Source organism: Physella acuta, unplaced genomic scaffold (genome assembly GCF_028476545.2).
Source record: "Physella acuta isolate Inbredline_101_S28 unplaced genomic scaffold, ASM2847654v3 ptg000135l, whole genome shotgun sequence".
NCBI lineage: Eukaryota > Metazoa > Mollusca > Gastropoda > Physidae > Physella > Physella acuta.
In genome coordinates, this window is record NW_026731654.1 from 33311 (window position 1) to 49644 (window position 16334).

Genomic DNA, 16334 nt, shown 5'->3' on the forward strand with positions numbered 1-16334 from the left:
GGAGTTACAAACAGCGTGTGTTATCTTCCTATCTCATCGTCCTATATGTTTTGTAATTCGTGTAAGCAACACATTCATGCCTTTGTTACATTTGTCTTTTTGAGCATTGTGGATGATATCGATTTTTAAAACACGCATTTTTGCACATTCAATTCAATTTTGTGAACAGACATCAGCTTATGAAATCAACATTTTAAGACTCAGTTAATTCTCAAATAGGTAACAAATGATACTATCTCTACGATTAAATTAAAATATCTTATAGACAACATACGACAGCGAACTACTTTTAATCTGTTTTTAGACCATGAAAAACTCAATGTGTTGTATTTGCAATTATTATCGGATCAAAATATTCGAATTTCCAACTTTATGAAATATAACAACATCTCACAAAGTACTTAACTAAAAGAATAATTACAATATTTTAAAATATCTTTATTGATGAAAACAACGCACAAAATAAATGAAATACTTTATTTTCAACGATTTTTTTTATTCATTGGAAGTTTTCGTAAATATCAAATTTTCATCAAGTTAGTCATTCTCTTTCTTTGAACTCTACATTTTATCTTTTAATAAATGTGCACATTTTATTTGCCAAAGATCTAACATTAAAATGCTTTTGTTGTTTCTTTGTTTTGATTTTCCATACACTTGGATAGCCAGAATGTTCAGGCGCTTAGCGTATATCCACAAGGCGCACGCTTCACTAGAACCCCAAGAAAACCTGCGGGCCAATCCGATCTGTAGAATTTAAGTCAAAATTACAATGTAGAAAATATTTCAACCAAGAACAAACTACAAGGCAGCAGTTGTTTGATTTTGGAGTTGTCTCTCCTTGAAGAGAGGCTGTCCCCAGCTAACGAGCCGACCCCCTATTATTACCTTGCTATGGAGAAATTAATTAGGGATAAAGACAAGTCAGGAGCCTATGACTGCAAATAAGAAGGAGCAAGTGGCGCTGGGTGGAACACACACTGCAGAAGGCTCGGCCAAATGTGACACGCCAGGGCGCTTGAGTGGAACCCCCATGAAAAGCGGAATAAATGGCGCCCAAGGCAGACCTGGAAGTATAGTGTTCTTGAATAACTGAAGCCAGCAGCTATGTCTTGGATATGGTGGAGGCCATATGTCTTATAAGGAACAAAGAGGACTAAAGAAGAAGAAGAAGGAGAACAACTTGCTATAGGAGTGAAAACGCTACTCAGCAAACATTGGAATGAAACTCTCAGGGAAAAAGTGGGAAGATCAAGAACAGTGGTTCTTAATCTGGGTTCGATCGAACCCCAGGGGTTCGTCGAGACAGTCCGAGGAGGTCAAGACAACACCCGACTCGCATGAGCCATGATCGGATTTTGTTAGTGCGAACGATAGAGCTATTAAGAATGGTTCGTTGAATACGAATATGAAACTGGTGGGGGTTCGATACACCAAAAAAAATATTAAGAACCACTGTACTTGAACTTCATATATAACTACTGTTACATTCGAAGCAAGTTTTGGGTTGAAACCCACAGTGAAAGAGAAACGTGGACAGAAATCTCGGAGAAGGACTGTTGAAAGGGAAACAAGGGATGCGGGATTTAAAATGGACCAAGTATTTAGGGCCGCCCAAAATACGTGTACCTGTAGCCCTTTGCTCCTCGATGCTTCATGGGAATAAGTCTAAGTCTATTATATTGTGGTTTTTTTGTGTAAATAAACTAACCAAATTTGTTTACAATAACAAATGTATTTATAAATAAAAAAATAAATTTAAAAAGAAATGAAACAATATTATTCTCTTTTAAAAATAAAGTATATTAGTATTAAGGATACAATATTGTTTGTATAACTATAAAGAGAAGCAATGTTTACTATATAAATTACTGATTGCCCATGCTTATTATGTTTTAGTTAGTTATATAAATCATTTCCATTTATTTTTAATTTTTTTATTCCTTTATCTAAACTCTTTTTTTATTTTCACTCAAATTAAATATCACAACTAAAACACATTCCCAGTAAATGAACGCTGGGTATTATGTGCAATGAGACTAAAAGAATCATGCTCTATTTAGAAATCTTAAAGTAATCGTTTAAAAATTTATTAAACGTTCCATTATCTTAAAATTCACATGCGATTCATAGTCATCTAGTCTAGACCTTTTTGTAAAGTTTAAAACGAACCAGCTAGAAAGAATTGGGTGATATTTTATTTTTTTCATCCACGATGTAGAAAAATAGTCAAAAGAACGAGCAATTAAGTAAATCACAAGCTTGTAATACAATTGGAATGATGCAATTTAAAAAAAAATAGCTTCCAACAATTATTTCTTGTAAGTACTGACTTTTTATCAAAGTGATTTGTTTTCAACGTTTTGAACACGGTTCCACTGGCGAGTTTGATTTTGAATCCTTCGCACGACCACTCGGCAGTCAAGTCTTGTGGTGCCTAATGTAAACAAACAAAGAGATTTATAATTTTATACATAACATTGGCACACATAGTTTCTGAAGTAACAAAGATAAATATGTTGTGATCTTTGAAATTATTCAAAAGGCATGTATATATTGATCTGCTTGCAATACATTTTGCCGCCATGTTGATTGTATTCTAGCAGAAAATATCGCTTCCTTAAAACCAGACTGTTCTGACTCTACTTGTCGAAAATGTTCACAACAAGGTTTTTAAGTTTTATTCCCCTATTAGTAATGTATTAAGGACTTGGTGTTTAATAATGGAGAAAAAAATGGCTTCGAAATTTTTTTATTATGATGCCTTGGAGGATAAAAAAAATACGTGTATAAATCTATAAAACAAATTGGAGTTAAAACAGTGTATTGGTGTGACGTGTATGAAAGGTGTATTTATGTACGTGGGAAGGATCACTGCATGTGTGGTTGGTAAAGTTTGTTGTATTGATGTGTGTGTTGTTGTACGGAGTGAACGAGGGTAACAAGGGAAGCGACTGGTCGAGTGACAGCGTTGTGTTGGCTCGGCAACTCGGTATATAGACATGATTTTTTAAATCAATGTTTAATTACTTAAACTTTTAAAAATAGTATAGAATCACGTAGAAAAAATAAATTGCGCACCAAATGAACAGCAAACATGAATAGTGTGGAATATTAGTACTTTATAAATTCATGTATTTTAAATTTTTTTTTGAGAAATCGGAAATAGTCAAAAGTAATACTACCGGTAAACGGAAATTACTCAAAATTTTACAGAGGGCAGCATAGAATTAAATCTTTTACTTATATGTGTGATTTCGCCTATCTATCTGAAACAGTACTCACGTTTTGAAAAACCAAAAGTAGAATAAGTAAACGAAAGTAAAAAAAGCATGACGTCATTTATGGATTTATGAAAATCTGTAGAAAAGTTCTTACAAAAGAGTATATATACATGGTCATTTAGTTTGTAAAAGAACTGTTAGAAAACAAGTTGTAATATTATTCTATACATACGGGAAATTTCCGTGTGCATCCTGGGTACAAGCCCTTAAATATGTCATCATAGTAGTTATACCGAGAAAATATTCGAGTACAACGTCCTTTGTGAATAAGCTTATTTTTAGTCAGTCGATCTTTAAAAAAGTTTACTCGTTGTGAGTGGCTGTTTGGGCTATGAGAAAACATATACAATTATATTAAGACTCCGGGGAAAGAATAGGGCTGGTAAGTAGGTCACCAACCAGTTCTATGTCTCAATAAAACCTGCATGAGCCATAGAACTGGTTGGTGACCTACTTAACAGCCCTATTAGGGAAAACAACTTTTGTTTAAAGTTAATAAGCCTTCTTTTTATTTATTTGTGCGTATGTAAGTTAAGGTATTTATGGAAAAAAATATTTGCATGCATCAGGGACTCTTCATAATATATGGTCGCCATGGAAACGGAGGCCATTTTGAAAAATAAAGATCTTTTTTGTGGAAGTCCTAGGGTTTGAAAACTAACAAAAATATTGATCATGTGATCGTTGATCCTTCTTTAACTAACTCTAATGGAATCAGCTAACTAGTTTATGTAACAAAAAACACTCAAGGTGTATCTTTTTTCGAATATTTAAAAGTTTTGAAATACCATTACATTTATTATTTATTTTAATAGTGTTTCACAATAGCAAATTTTGAAAATTTGAAAAAAAATATTTCTAGAGTGTTCTTTTTTAACCTTGAGACCTTTACAAAAACGCTGTTTTTTTCAAGATGGTGGCCGTTGCCATGCAAATATTTTCATCTAAGTACTCTAACTTAGATAGTCACAAATATATAAGTAAAGCTTATTATTAAAGAAGGTTTTTTTCTGAAGCCGAATCACTTAAAAATTATTTTATCGTAAAAAAACTCATTAAAAAGGTTTAAAACAACAATTTTTTGTGTAGATTAACGCACAATTTTTTTTTTAAATTTGATTTTCCAAAATATATAATGATGCACTACTACATAAATATCTATAAGAAATGCATGCACAGCAATATTATTTTTTATTAATATTATATATTGAAAACCCATTTCTAAAGTTTTTTTTGGGTGACCCACGTCTTTATTTATAAATATATTATAAAGTGCTGCATATATTATACATTTCTAAACATACTTTTCTTTTCTTCCTTTTGTTCATGAAAACATGAGTCCTATTTTACAAGATTCGTTGGAATTAAATGTTTCTTTCTGCTTGACATGGTAATGCTATACTCGTATTTTACCGAAACTAAGATGTCGATAAAAACATAACCAACATGTTTTTAATTAACAAATGAGGAAGTATTAATATCGATCTACATTAAACAGTGTCTGAGCTAGAAATAAAGACCCCCTTCCCCAGCATAAAACGTTTTCGGGGCCCTCTCCTATATATAGTTATACATATATATATATATAATATATCGTGTGCAAGTATACACCTTATAAAGTAGTGCTAATACATGATTTTTAATGAATCGAAATAAAAGGGCATGGAGTTGCCCCGTGTTACCCTATATATATATATATATATATATATATATATATATATATATATATATATATATATATATATATATAGGCCCCTATATAACCAAAAATTAATAATTTATATTGTGGTTTTGTACAATTTCAAAGACATGATCATAAAGTATCATGGAAGTGATCTAAACATTTGCCCATTTTTCACAATACAATTTTCATAGTTTGTTAGCTTTCTTCAATTTATCTAAGTGTATTAACTAATTTAGAATAATCTCCGCTGAAGTAGATTGGTTCTTTCTGTTTGCAAAACCATTATCAAGGTGCACAATTTTTTTCTGATATTGAGCTCTCTAAACTACTTGAAATCTCCAATCCTTTCCCCTAATTTCGGTGTCTGGACGGTATGGTAGTTCTGCCCCTGACTACAAGTAAAATAATCTTCTCAAAAAATTATCATTCCAATTTTTTAAATTGTTTACAACATTTTTAATAACCGGTATTTTTGAAATTACCATCAGTTAATTAATCTTAACACAACTTCATAAAAGTGGACTGGACAAATAGATTTCTAAAACATAAATAATTTCACTAATTTCAATAAACTAAATGTTATTAAAACGTGAAATGTTTCATTAATTTGATAGACTAAATGTTATTTAAACGTAAAATATGTTACTAATTTGAATAAACTCAAACGTTAAATATTTCACTAATTTGAATAAACTAAATGGTATAAAACATTAATTATTTCAGTAATTTGAACCAACTAAATGTTATTAAAACGTAAAATTTTTCACTAATTTGAATAAACTAAATGCTATTAAAACGTGAAACATTTCACAAATTAAAATAGCTAGTGAATATTAAAACGTGAAATATTACAGTAATTGTACTTCGTTTGAGCTTAATTAATGAACCTACATCCTGACTCCCGATGTAAAGTTGTGAGCCTTTACGAATATTCGACCACTGTTTAGCGCAACACCAAGCAGAGATTTCCGTACCTGCCGACCACCTTCCCATTCATCGAAATAGAACATCAGGTCCTAAACCAAAATTTTATATCAATATATATATATATATATATATATATATATATATATATATATATATATATATATATATATATATATATATATATATATATATATATATATATATATATATGTATATATATATATAAATATAAATATAAATATATATATGTATATATATATATATATATATATATATATATATATATATATATATATATATATATATATACATATATACAGCAATGTATGTGTATGTGTGTGTGTCTGTATGCCTGTGTGTCTGTCTTTTATGCAGGACTGCACCTTTCATCCGGTTGCCGTGAAACTTTGGAAAGTTGTTGAGAATATTTATGGGGAGGTTTCTGCGAAAAAAATATTTACAAAATCGCAGTGGTGGCGCCCCGGAAGTCCGCGATTTGTTTTTTCTCTATATACGGTTTATAAAAAATAATAGTCGATTGCGGTTCGACACCTTTCACCCGATTGCCATGAAACTTTGTTGAGCTCATAAGAACACCCCCCGAAAGGGTTCTGTAAAAAAATCCTTTTTAATTTCAAAAGGGAGGGTGCGATTTTTCTCTATACATGGTATGTAAAAACAAAATGGGCGGCCCCCGGCAGGATGCGATTTTGCGCCCTGGTCTTTCAAGTGGGCGCTATGACGACTACGTTCGATCTAAACAGTGTGATAGACATAAGAAGGTGCTTTAAAGTCGCTCAGGTGTGTACGCCGGCACCCTGGTAGGGTGCGATTTGGCTGAAAAGTTGATACGGATCTACAAATTTGATACAATACTCATATATGAAATTTCATCAACCTAGCTGTGTTAGCGTGTTTACAGACACACACACATACACACACATACACAGACAAGTTTGCAAAACTATGTTTTTCCGACTCAGGGAGGTGTAAAACGTCGAGATTTGCAAAAATCTCGTTTTTTTTTTTTTGCACGATTACAATATACTCTATACTTTCTCTATACTTTGTATACGAGAAAGTAAAAAAAAATCAAATTCGCAGTGGTGGCGCCTCGATAGGGTGCAATGTTTCTTTTTTCCCGGTATGTAAAAAAAAAATACGGTCTGACACCATTCATCCGAGTGCTATGAAACTTAGGGGAGTTGATTAGAAAACTAGAGGGGAGGTTTCGGTAAAAAAAATATTTTTTTAAATTTTGCAAGGGCGGCGTCCCAGGAGGTTGTGATCTTCGTAAATACACGGTTAGCATAAGGCATCCGTTATTCAGGCGTCCTGCATAGCGGGTAAAAGGTTCTACTATATTTCGTTGTAAAACTGCAACAGGCGCAACTGCCGGCTTCCGTCGCTAGCTCGACTCGAAGCGCCATGCGAGCACTGTGTCGCCTATGTTCGTTTTTTTTTTTTTTAAACCCGTTGTACACTAAAGACACGATGGGCAACAATACTAAAGATACAATGGACAACAATGATTGTTGACCATATCGAATAAGACGCGTCCCTCGGCGCCCGTGCAGGGTTCGATTTGGCGCCCTTGGCTTTCCCGTGAGTAATATGGCGACTACGTTCGTCCTAAACAGTCCTATAGACAATGGATAAAATGGGGCGTTATTGTTGTCACTAAATTGAATCAGGCGCGTTCGCATGAGCCCGGCAGAGTGCAATTAGGCACCCCGGGCTATCATGTGAGCTCTATGGCGATCATATTCGTTTTAAGGAGCCAGAGGCCGTGGGCGGCGCCCCTGCGATAGTGTAATTTGGGGCTCCCGAGAGCACCCCTCAACTTCACTGACACCTGCGCGATCACCAAAGTGTGTTTTACCTCACTGCTACTGCTAATGATTGACGTACACTCAAGGCTTTCATGCGGTAGTGTATGTAAACCCATGCCCCAATAGATATGAACCAAACGCAGGCATTGTTTACATCTAAATAACTCAGTTTTAGAAAACAATGTCACACGTCTAAGAATAGAATATAAGCTAGTATATATATATATATATATATATATATATATATATATATATATATATATATATATATATATATATATATATATATATATATGTGTGTGTGTGTGTGTGCGTATGTATATATGTAAGTGGAATAGGATCTAACTAGAAACCGACATTTAATCGGAAACTGAACTTAAACCGGAATCTGAAATTTAGCCGGAAACGTTATTTAAAACGGAAACAAATATTAAATTCCAAAGTGCATTAGACCAGAGTCATAACTTTACCCTGACTGAAATCTAAACATAAATCTACGCAAAATCCGAAAACTAAACTTCTAAACCGGACTCTTTTTTTTTAACCGGTAGCTAAATTGAACCCGAATACAAAATTTCAATGGAAATAAAACATCATTGTATCCGGATAAGGAATTCGAACCGAGAATGAAAATAAAATTGGAACAGGAACTTTATTCGGATCCAAAAATTCAATCCAACTCGAATCAGGATATTAAAACCGGATTTTGAAATTTAGGCGAGCGTAATTTTTAAAGGAATCAGAACATTTATCTAAAAATTATATTTTACTCTGACCAAAGGAAGAGAGGATAGTGTCGAATTCACAAATTATGAATTACTGAAAAGTAGAAAATAAAACAACTAAATAGCGGCGTATGCTTACGGCGCGGGTCAGCTCGTATCTATCTATATATATAATTCTCTTCTTCGAGCCGTTAGAAAACAAGCTGCAAGCGCGCTCCCTAACATCCCCACCCCTACATGATCTTAGTGAGCTGTGGTTCACGCTATGTTTACCTTCGTGGAGTTGGGTTTAGTGACGGCTATTAGGGGCAGATAATTTAGTTTGAAACGATTTTAAACGTGTGGGGGGGGGGGGGGGGAAGGAAGGGGGGGGGGGTTATGGTCCTTAACGAGCTACTTATAGTGTTTTAAAGAAATATTTTCAGTGTCAGCGTTGGTACTGTCGAATTCACAAATTATGAATTACTGAAAAGTAGAAAAAACAACAACTAAATAGCGGCGTATGTTATGCCGCGGGCCGGCTCGTATATATATAATTCTCTTCTGGGAGACGCTAGAAAACAAGCTGTAAGCGCGCTCCCTACCACCCCCACCCCTACATGGTCTGGTGAACTGTGGTTCACGCTGTTTACAAGCAGAGCCGGGTTTAGTGACGACTATTAGGGGTAGATAATTTAGTTTGAAACGATTTTAAACGTAGGGGGGGAGGGGGAGGGGGGGTAACTAAGTGGAGTTTACTTTAACGGAGAGGGGGGTTATCGTCCTTAACGAGCTACTTATAGTGTTTTAAAGAAATATTTTCAGTGGCAGCGTTGGTACTGTCGAATTCACAAATTATGAATTACTGAAAAGTAGAAAATAAAACAACTAAATAGCGGCGTATGCTTACGGCGCGGGTCAGCTCGTGTTTATATAAAACTGAAAACTACTCACAGTGTTTCCGTTCAATTCTGTTTTATAAGGTGTTATGCTAGCGTTGTAGTCGAACGGTATCACAGTCCCACTTTCAGTGGTTAACGTTGAATTGCCGTAATGCCCGGCAAAAATCAACAAGAAGTTGGAGAACCACTGCTCATAATGTTCACACTCACCGCTAGTTGCTTTTCCGTTGACATTTCAAGCAGACGATGTATGAAAGGTTGTAGCAAATGTTGGATTAGAAGGTTGATTAAAAAATGAAACGCGAGAAATAAGGAAAGGTGGCTTATAATTTTTTTTAATGTGAATTAAATAAATTCGTAAATAAATAAAGCGAGAGTGATCTTCTTTAAAGTTTATCGAATATACTTTTATAACACTACGGAAGATGGCAACTCGGGATATAGACATGATTTTTAATTAAATTTTAATTTCTTAAACTTTTTAAAATAGCATAGTATCTCGTAGAAAAAAAGCATTGCGCACCAAGTGAACAGCAAACAAGGTGTGATAATAGTGCATGATATTATTCGTAATTTATAAATTCATTTTCGTTTTTTTTTTTTTTTTGAGAAATTGGAAACAGCGTAAAGTACTACTTCCGGTAAATGGAAATTACTCAAAATGTTATAGAAGGCAGATATCAGATATTTTACTTATATGTGAAATTTCGTCTATCTATCTGAAACAGTACTCAAGTTATAGGCTTTTGAAAAACCAAAAGTAGTGTAAGTTCCACTTCCGGTTACCGGAAATCGCTGAAAAGTTGACAAAGAACTACAAATGTTATACAGTATTTGTATATGAAATTTCATCAACCAATCTGTAAGAGACACACATCCACACATACGCACACACACACACACGGACAAAATTGCAAATTTTTTTCCGGCTTAGTGAGGTCTATAAATTATATTTTTCGCACGATTACAATACTTCCTGTATAGACCTAATTCGAATACGAGAAAGTAAAAAACGAATAAGAGAGTTGTACTCACAACGAACACTTAGACCAATCAAAAGCGATAAACTAATCAAGGCTGTCTTTACCATCTTTCTTCAAGCTATAAAATTCGAAAAAATATATCTGTGATATATGTTAATTATCAAAGCTGAAATGTAGTGATTTACAATACAATAGTGGGTTTTTTTCCCAATAAAAGCCGCGCCAAAAAAAGTTCACCCCATCACACAAAAAATATTTTAAAAAGAGGATATGGAACGCGTACTTTTAGTTTTAAACCCTAACTCCAACCCCAACCCCAACCCTAACCCTGACCCCAACACAAACCCCAAATTCAGATTCATCAATATAGTCTAATGGTAATATATAATATTGAACTTTTTCGGATAAACAACCTTCTTGTGTTTGTCCCATTCGGGCAAGTGTTCATTTACAAAAACAGCATTCGGGCAAATGTCCATTCGGGTAAACGGCATTCGGGTAAATGTCCATTCGAGAAAACGGAATTCGGGCCAAATATCTTTCGGGAAAAAGTCCGGCTCCCCTAAGGGACAAGAGAAATTTTACAAGTTGCCCCCAAATCAAGATAAACAAAAATTATTGCGCATTCCCCCCCTTTCTCCCTCCCCCCCCCCCAGTGGCGGAACTAGAAAAAATGGGCCACCCCGCAAAAAAATTTTTTGGGCCCCCCATATATATATATATATATATATATATATATATATATATATATATATATATATATATATATATATATATACATACACACACATACAAACACAATACGAATATAGGATACTCCTTTCTAGCCTGATCGGGTTTTGAAAAAAAAATTCAATTAAATCTAATCACAACAGCATGTCATGTGTATGAGTGCATTGGTCTGTTTTGCAAATCTCTGTTTTCATTTATGATAAATACTTCTAATCATTAAGTCGGTTAAAAGTATATGAAGCTTTGTATAAGTAATGGTGTCTCGTGTTATGTTTATTTTTATGTTATTTTTTGTATTTATATTATTAACTTTAACTACGTTTCATTTTTATACTATACCATTCTTTAGTACTTATTTTTTTTAAAATAATAATTAAGATAAGTAATTGCTTTTTAATTTGATTATTAAAAATCTATTAAAAAGAGCTTTTGAGCACCCCTATTTTACTATTTGAAAAAGGGAAATAATTAATGGAAATGGTTTGAACGTTTGCCTATCTTTCACACTACAGCTGTGTTTATTATTTTTTTATTTTTTTACGCAACAGCATGTCTTAGCTACTATATAACATCACTACTGTATTAGATCTGTATTCTGTTTGTTACTTACAAAACCACTATCAAGTTGCCAGTGACGAAACTAATATATATATATATATATATATATATATATATATATATATATATATATATATATATATATATATATATATAATCTGTATCTAAACAGAGTAATTTAGTCTACTTCATTGCAATATATAACCATTCTTTTTTTTTTTTTTTTTTTTTTTTTTTTTTTTTTTTTTTTATAAATAAATACTTTTATTTGCAATTTGCAATTTAAAACAAGTACATCAACATCAAATTCTTACATAATTTCGAACATCAAATGAAAACGAAATAGTAATACAATATATTACAATATATTACAATAGTAATATTTCTTTCTTACTTGTAGCCTGCTTTCATTCATTTAAGATGGTTTACATATACATAGATGTAATACAAAACGTCTAAATATAAAGAAAAATTAAAAATTAAAAACCATCCTGAAACTGAAAATGCAAATATGTAATTAAATGATGATTCAAGGGATTTTTTTTCTCGGCGTGGTGGGCTGAGGGGACGAGGGGGGAAAGGGGGAATTTGTTTTTGTTTTAAAGTAGAGCTGAAATGAATTTGGGATTACAGAGAATTAAAATGATATAAATTTTAAGCAATCGGAAAAGTTATGTTATTACAATGAGACACGTAAAAGCAAGCACTCTTCCCTTTCAAACATCTATATCTATACAGTCCTCAATTAGTTTTTTTTTCTTTTTTCTTTTTTTATTGTTTTATTAATTCAATTGTTTTAAACATTTAAATCAGTAATAATTATTTATTTGATAGATTTTACACAGCATCAAAGACATGAACATCAATTGCATATATAATAATCAAATGGAGAAAATAAAATGGCATAAGAACTAGACTAAAATAAGGTGTGCAAACTAGGTTTCTCTTGACTGCTTAGTTTACTGTGCTTTGTCCTTAGCTGAGGAGTCAAAAGTTCACATTGTAGCCGCCCATGGACAGAAATAGAAACGACCTTGGGAGAAGTGTCTCTGCAGTACACATACTGATCCATCACTCCAAAACTTTCCATGACATAAAATTGACCCTTGGCAAAGAGGTCACGCTACCTTGAAAAATCTTAATATATAACCATTCTGAGAGAACAAACTAGACACATTTTCTTTATTCTCTTCCCTTTCATTTATAACTGGTCAAAAATATATAAAGACGTAAGCTTAATTCGTGAATGGTTTCTCGCGTTATGTTTATTTTTTTCATTTTTGGCTTTTATAATATCAATTTTGAAAACATTGATTTTTATATCTATACCATTGTTTAGTACGTCTTATTTAAATAACAATTCAGAGAATCAATTGCTTTTTACTATACATAGTACAAAACTATGTAAATGAGATTCGTGGGCATCCCTATTTTAAAGAAGGGCAGTAAGTCATGGAAGTTGTGTGAATGTTTGCCTACCTTTCAGACTATAGCCCTTGGAGATTTTAAAATATTTTTCTACGCAACAATCTCTGCTATAGTAGACCTGTTTTTTTTTTTTTTTTTTACAAAACCACTTTTAAGATGCATGGAAAACATAATTTTTGAAAAAAAAATTCATTGTTTTTTGGTCGGAAATGGGCCCCTAAACGTCCTGGGCCACCCCGCACTGCGGGGTCTGGCGGTATGGTAGTTCCGCCCCTGCCCCCCCCCCCACCCCAATAATCATCCTCAGCTTAATGGCTAACCACGCGACACATTTGTATTATAAAAAAAAAATCAAAAGTACTTATGGCCCTAGTAAACAGAGGCGTAGCAAGGGGAGGGCGGGAGGGGCGTCCGCCGCGAGCGCCTACCTTAAAGTTGCGCCGAATCGGGTAAAAAATAAAATAATAAGCTTATTCCGAGCTGCATTACAGTCGAATTTTAAAAAAATATAAAGCTTCTTGTTGGTTATATGGACGGTTTTCTACGTTGCTTGTGTGATACGGGAAAAAACTATTAACGGTGACTGGTGAGTGTGTAGTCGAGGGGGGGGGGGTTCCCTCACGTGAATAAATATATAAATATTGGGGTGGGGGCAAAAAATTAATTTTTCGCCCCGGGCACCAAAATGGGTTGCTACGCCTCTGCTAGTACAGAACCGTTCTCGGTATTTCTTCCAGACTTTTTTTCTCCGGGAGGGGGAAATGGCGGGGGGGGGGGGGGGGCACTTGAAATTTTCGGGAGGAGTGGACTTAAATTTTCGGGAGGGGGAGGGGGGCGGACGCTGTTAAATATATATATATATTATATTCATAAATTCCATTTTGTTCGGGGGGGGGGGGGAGGTTGACTTTCCCCGTGGAGATGCCTGGCTGAAACGCTGACCGTTTTTGTGGGGTCCACCGATATTTTTTTTTGGAAGCCATCGAGATATTTCCCGTCAGGCCGGCGGGCCAGACCATATCTGAATACCGGTATTATTAATATACAATGGGAATAAACCACTGTTTGGTATATGTGACAACACTATTGGCTTGGCGTTGTACAGGTAGGCAGTAGCGTAGCGAGGGGGGGGGGGGCGGGGGGGGGACATATGTCCACGGGCGTCGACCTTAGGGGGCGCCAAAATAGGTTGGAAAAATATATTGAAAGGTTGACGTGGGTGCAAATCGAAAGTTTGAGGGGGGGGTGCAAATCGAAATCTTGATGGGGGGGGGGTGCAAATCGAAAGATTGAGTGCGTGGGGGGGGGGTGCAAATCGAAAGATTGAGTGGGGGGTGCAAATCGAAAAGACTGTCCCCGGGCGCCGGGAAGAGTCGCTACGCCTCTGCAGGTAGGTCATGCGCTACTACATTAGTGAAGTAAGATCGGAGTCGTGTATTGACATTGAGTTGACGTCCACTTTAGGGTGAGAAGAGACGGGGGGGGGGGGGGCTTGTTCAAACTGGGTGGGGTGTGGGGTGGAAGGGGTTGTTGCCTAAAACTCATATTTGTGTGTGTACAAGATAGACGAGCGATACTCCATTGGATTTTTCGGACTTTTTTCTCAAGGTGGTTGGGGTGGAGAGCACTTGAAACTATAGGGGAGGGGGAGGGTTGAGTCAAGATTTCGGGAGGGGGGTGGCACTGGTTGAAGTATATATGTTGTATAATTAACTTTTTGGAATGGGAGTGGGGGGGGGTAGACGTGCTTCGGAGATGCATGAAAAAATCCTCCCTAGTTAAGTAAATATAGTTTTAAAAAGCCTATCCAATTTTGCGCCTAAAGCTGATGTATAAATAAAATGAATAAAGTGAAGCTTGCAATTTGAGAAAAAGAATATTATGAATATACAGATATATACAGATATATACAGATATGAATATACAGATAAATAAAAACTGACTTACGGCGTACGAATCAGCAATCTTTAAATGGCCGATGCTGGGTTTAGTTTGTATGAAATGAAGCGTCTGATATCAGCCAGACAATGGCTACATCGAATTTAGAAGCATTCACCTAAAGAGTGATTTTATACGTGATAGACACTTCGCCAGGTGAGCCGAGAGTATTGTTGTGACCCAATCCAATGAGAGTAAGTTAATTGTATACTCAACCGTCCAATAGCTGAGTTTCCTTTTGGAATTGCCACGCCCACACAAGTCAAAACATCTTTGTGTTTATATGTTTATATATATATATATATATATATATATATATATATATATATATATATATATATATATATATATATATATATATATACATATATATATATATATATATATATATATATATATATATATATATATATATATAAATATATATATATATATATATATATATATATATATATATATATTTCTACAAGGGGAAACATTTAATTTTACAGTAAACAGTATACATTCTATTTTAATTAAAAATAACCAATCATTGTTTGTAAATTTTTAGATCCACGTCAAACGACAGTTACAGGTTAGTCTGTACTCAACTATTGGGGTCTGTAATTCACCACCTGCTATGTCCTACAGACTAACCCCCCCCCCCCCCCCCCCCCACACACACACACACCTTAACCTGGTGACTTTGAAAGGTTGGAGTTGTAGTGGTTGCGGTTGACGTTATTATGAAGAGTGTTGATAGTGTTAGGGGGGGGGGTGGATAATGGTAGCTGTAAAAGTGTTGAGGGAGTGTTTATCACATGGTAGGACATTGGTTTATAACATGATAGGACACTATATCAATAATAGAACAATGGTATATCACTATCAATGGTATAAAACATAATAGGACAATGGTATATTACATGATAGGGCATTCAATACGTGGCATAGAAGAGCGGTGCAATGGTGTATCACAAGATAGGACATTGGTACATCACATGATAGCACAATGGTATATCATATGATAGAACAGGGGACAACGTGGTCGAGTCGGTAACGCTCATGGTTGCTAAACCGAAAAATCTCGAGTTCGAACCCTCGGGCAGATGAGGCTCGTTAGCTGGGGACAGCCACTCTTCTAGGAGAGACAACTCCTAAATTAAAACAACTGCTGCCTTGTAGTTTGTTCTTGGTTGGACAAAGGCTATGGAAGCAAATCCAAAAAGAAAAGCAGGCTGAAATCGGAGTCAATGGCCTCAATGGCCCATAACCAGTTGACACGTAACGCTAAATTGTGTTGGATGCGTGGTCGAGTCGGCAAAAAGCTCATGGTTGATAAATTCGAACAAAGTCTCGAGTTCAAACCCACTGGCAGATAAA

The 16334-nt window shown here is 34.8% G+C and overlaps 2 long non-coding RNA genes across 2 annotated transcripts; both read right to left on the bottom strand.

Moving 5' to 3' along the window:
- Positions 1–463: 463 nt before the first annotated feature.
- LOC131935192 (uncharacterized) lies at positions 464–3607 on the bottom strand. The gene is made up of 3 exons (XR_009385908.1): positions 3457–3607; positions 2334–2437; positions 464–747 (listed from the first exon to the last, which is right to left on the bottom strand). It is a non-coding gene; the product is annotated as an uncharacterized LOC131935192 (long non-coding RNA).
- Positions 3608–5859: 2252 nt separating this feature from the next.
- Positions 5860–15122, bottom strand: LOC131935193 (uncharacterized). Its single transcript, XR_009385909.1, has 4 exons — positions 14982–15122; positions 10369–10434; positions 9386–9552; positions 5860–5984 (listed from the first exon to the last, which is right to left on the bottom strand). It is a non-coding gene; the product is annotated as an uncharacterized LOC131935193 (long non-coding RNA).
- Positions 15123–16334: the final 1212 nt, after the last annotated feature.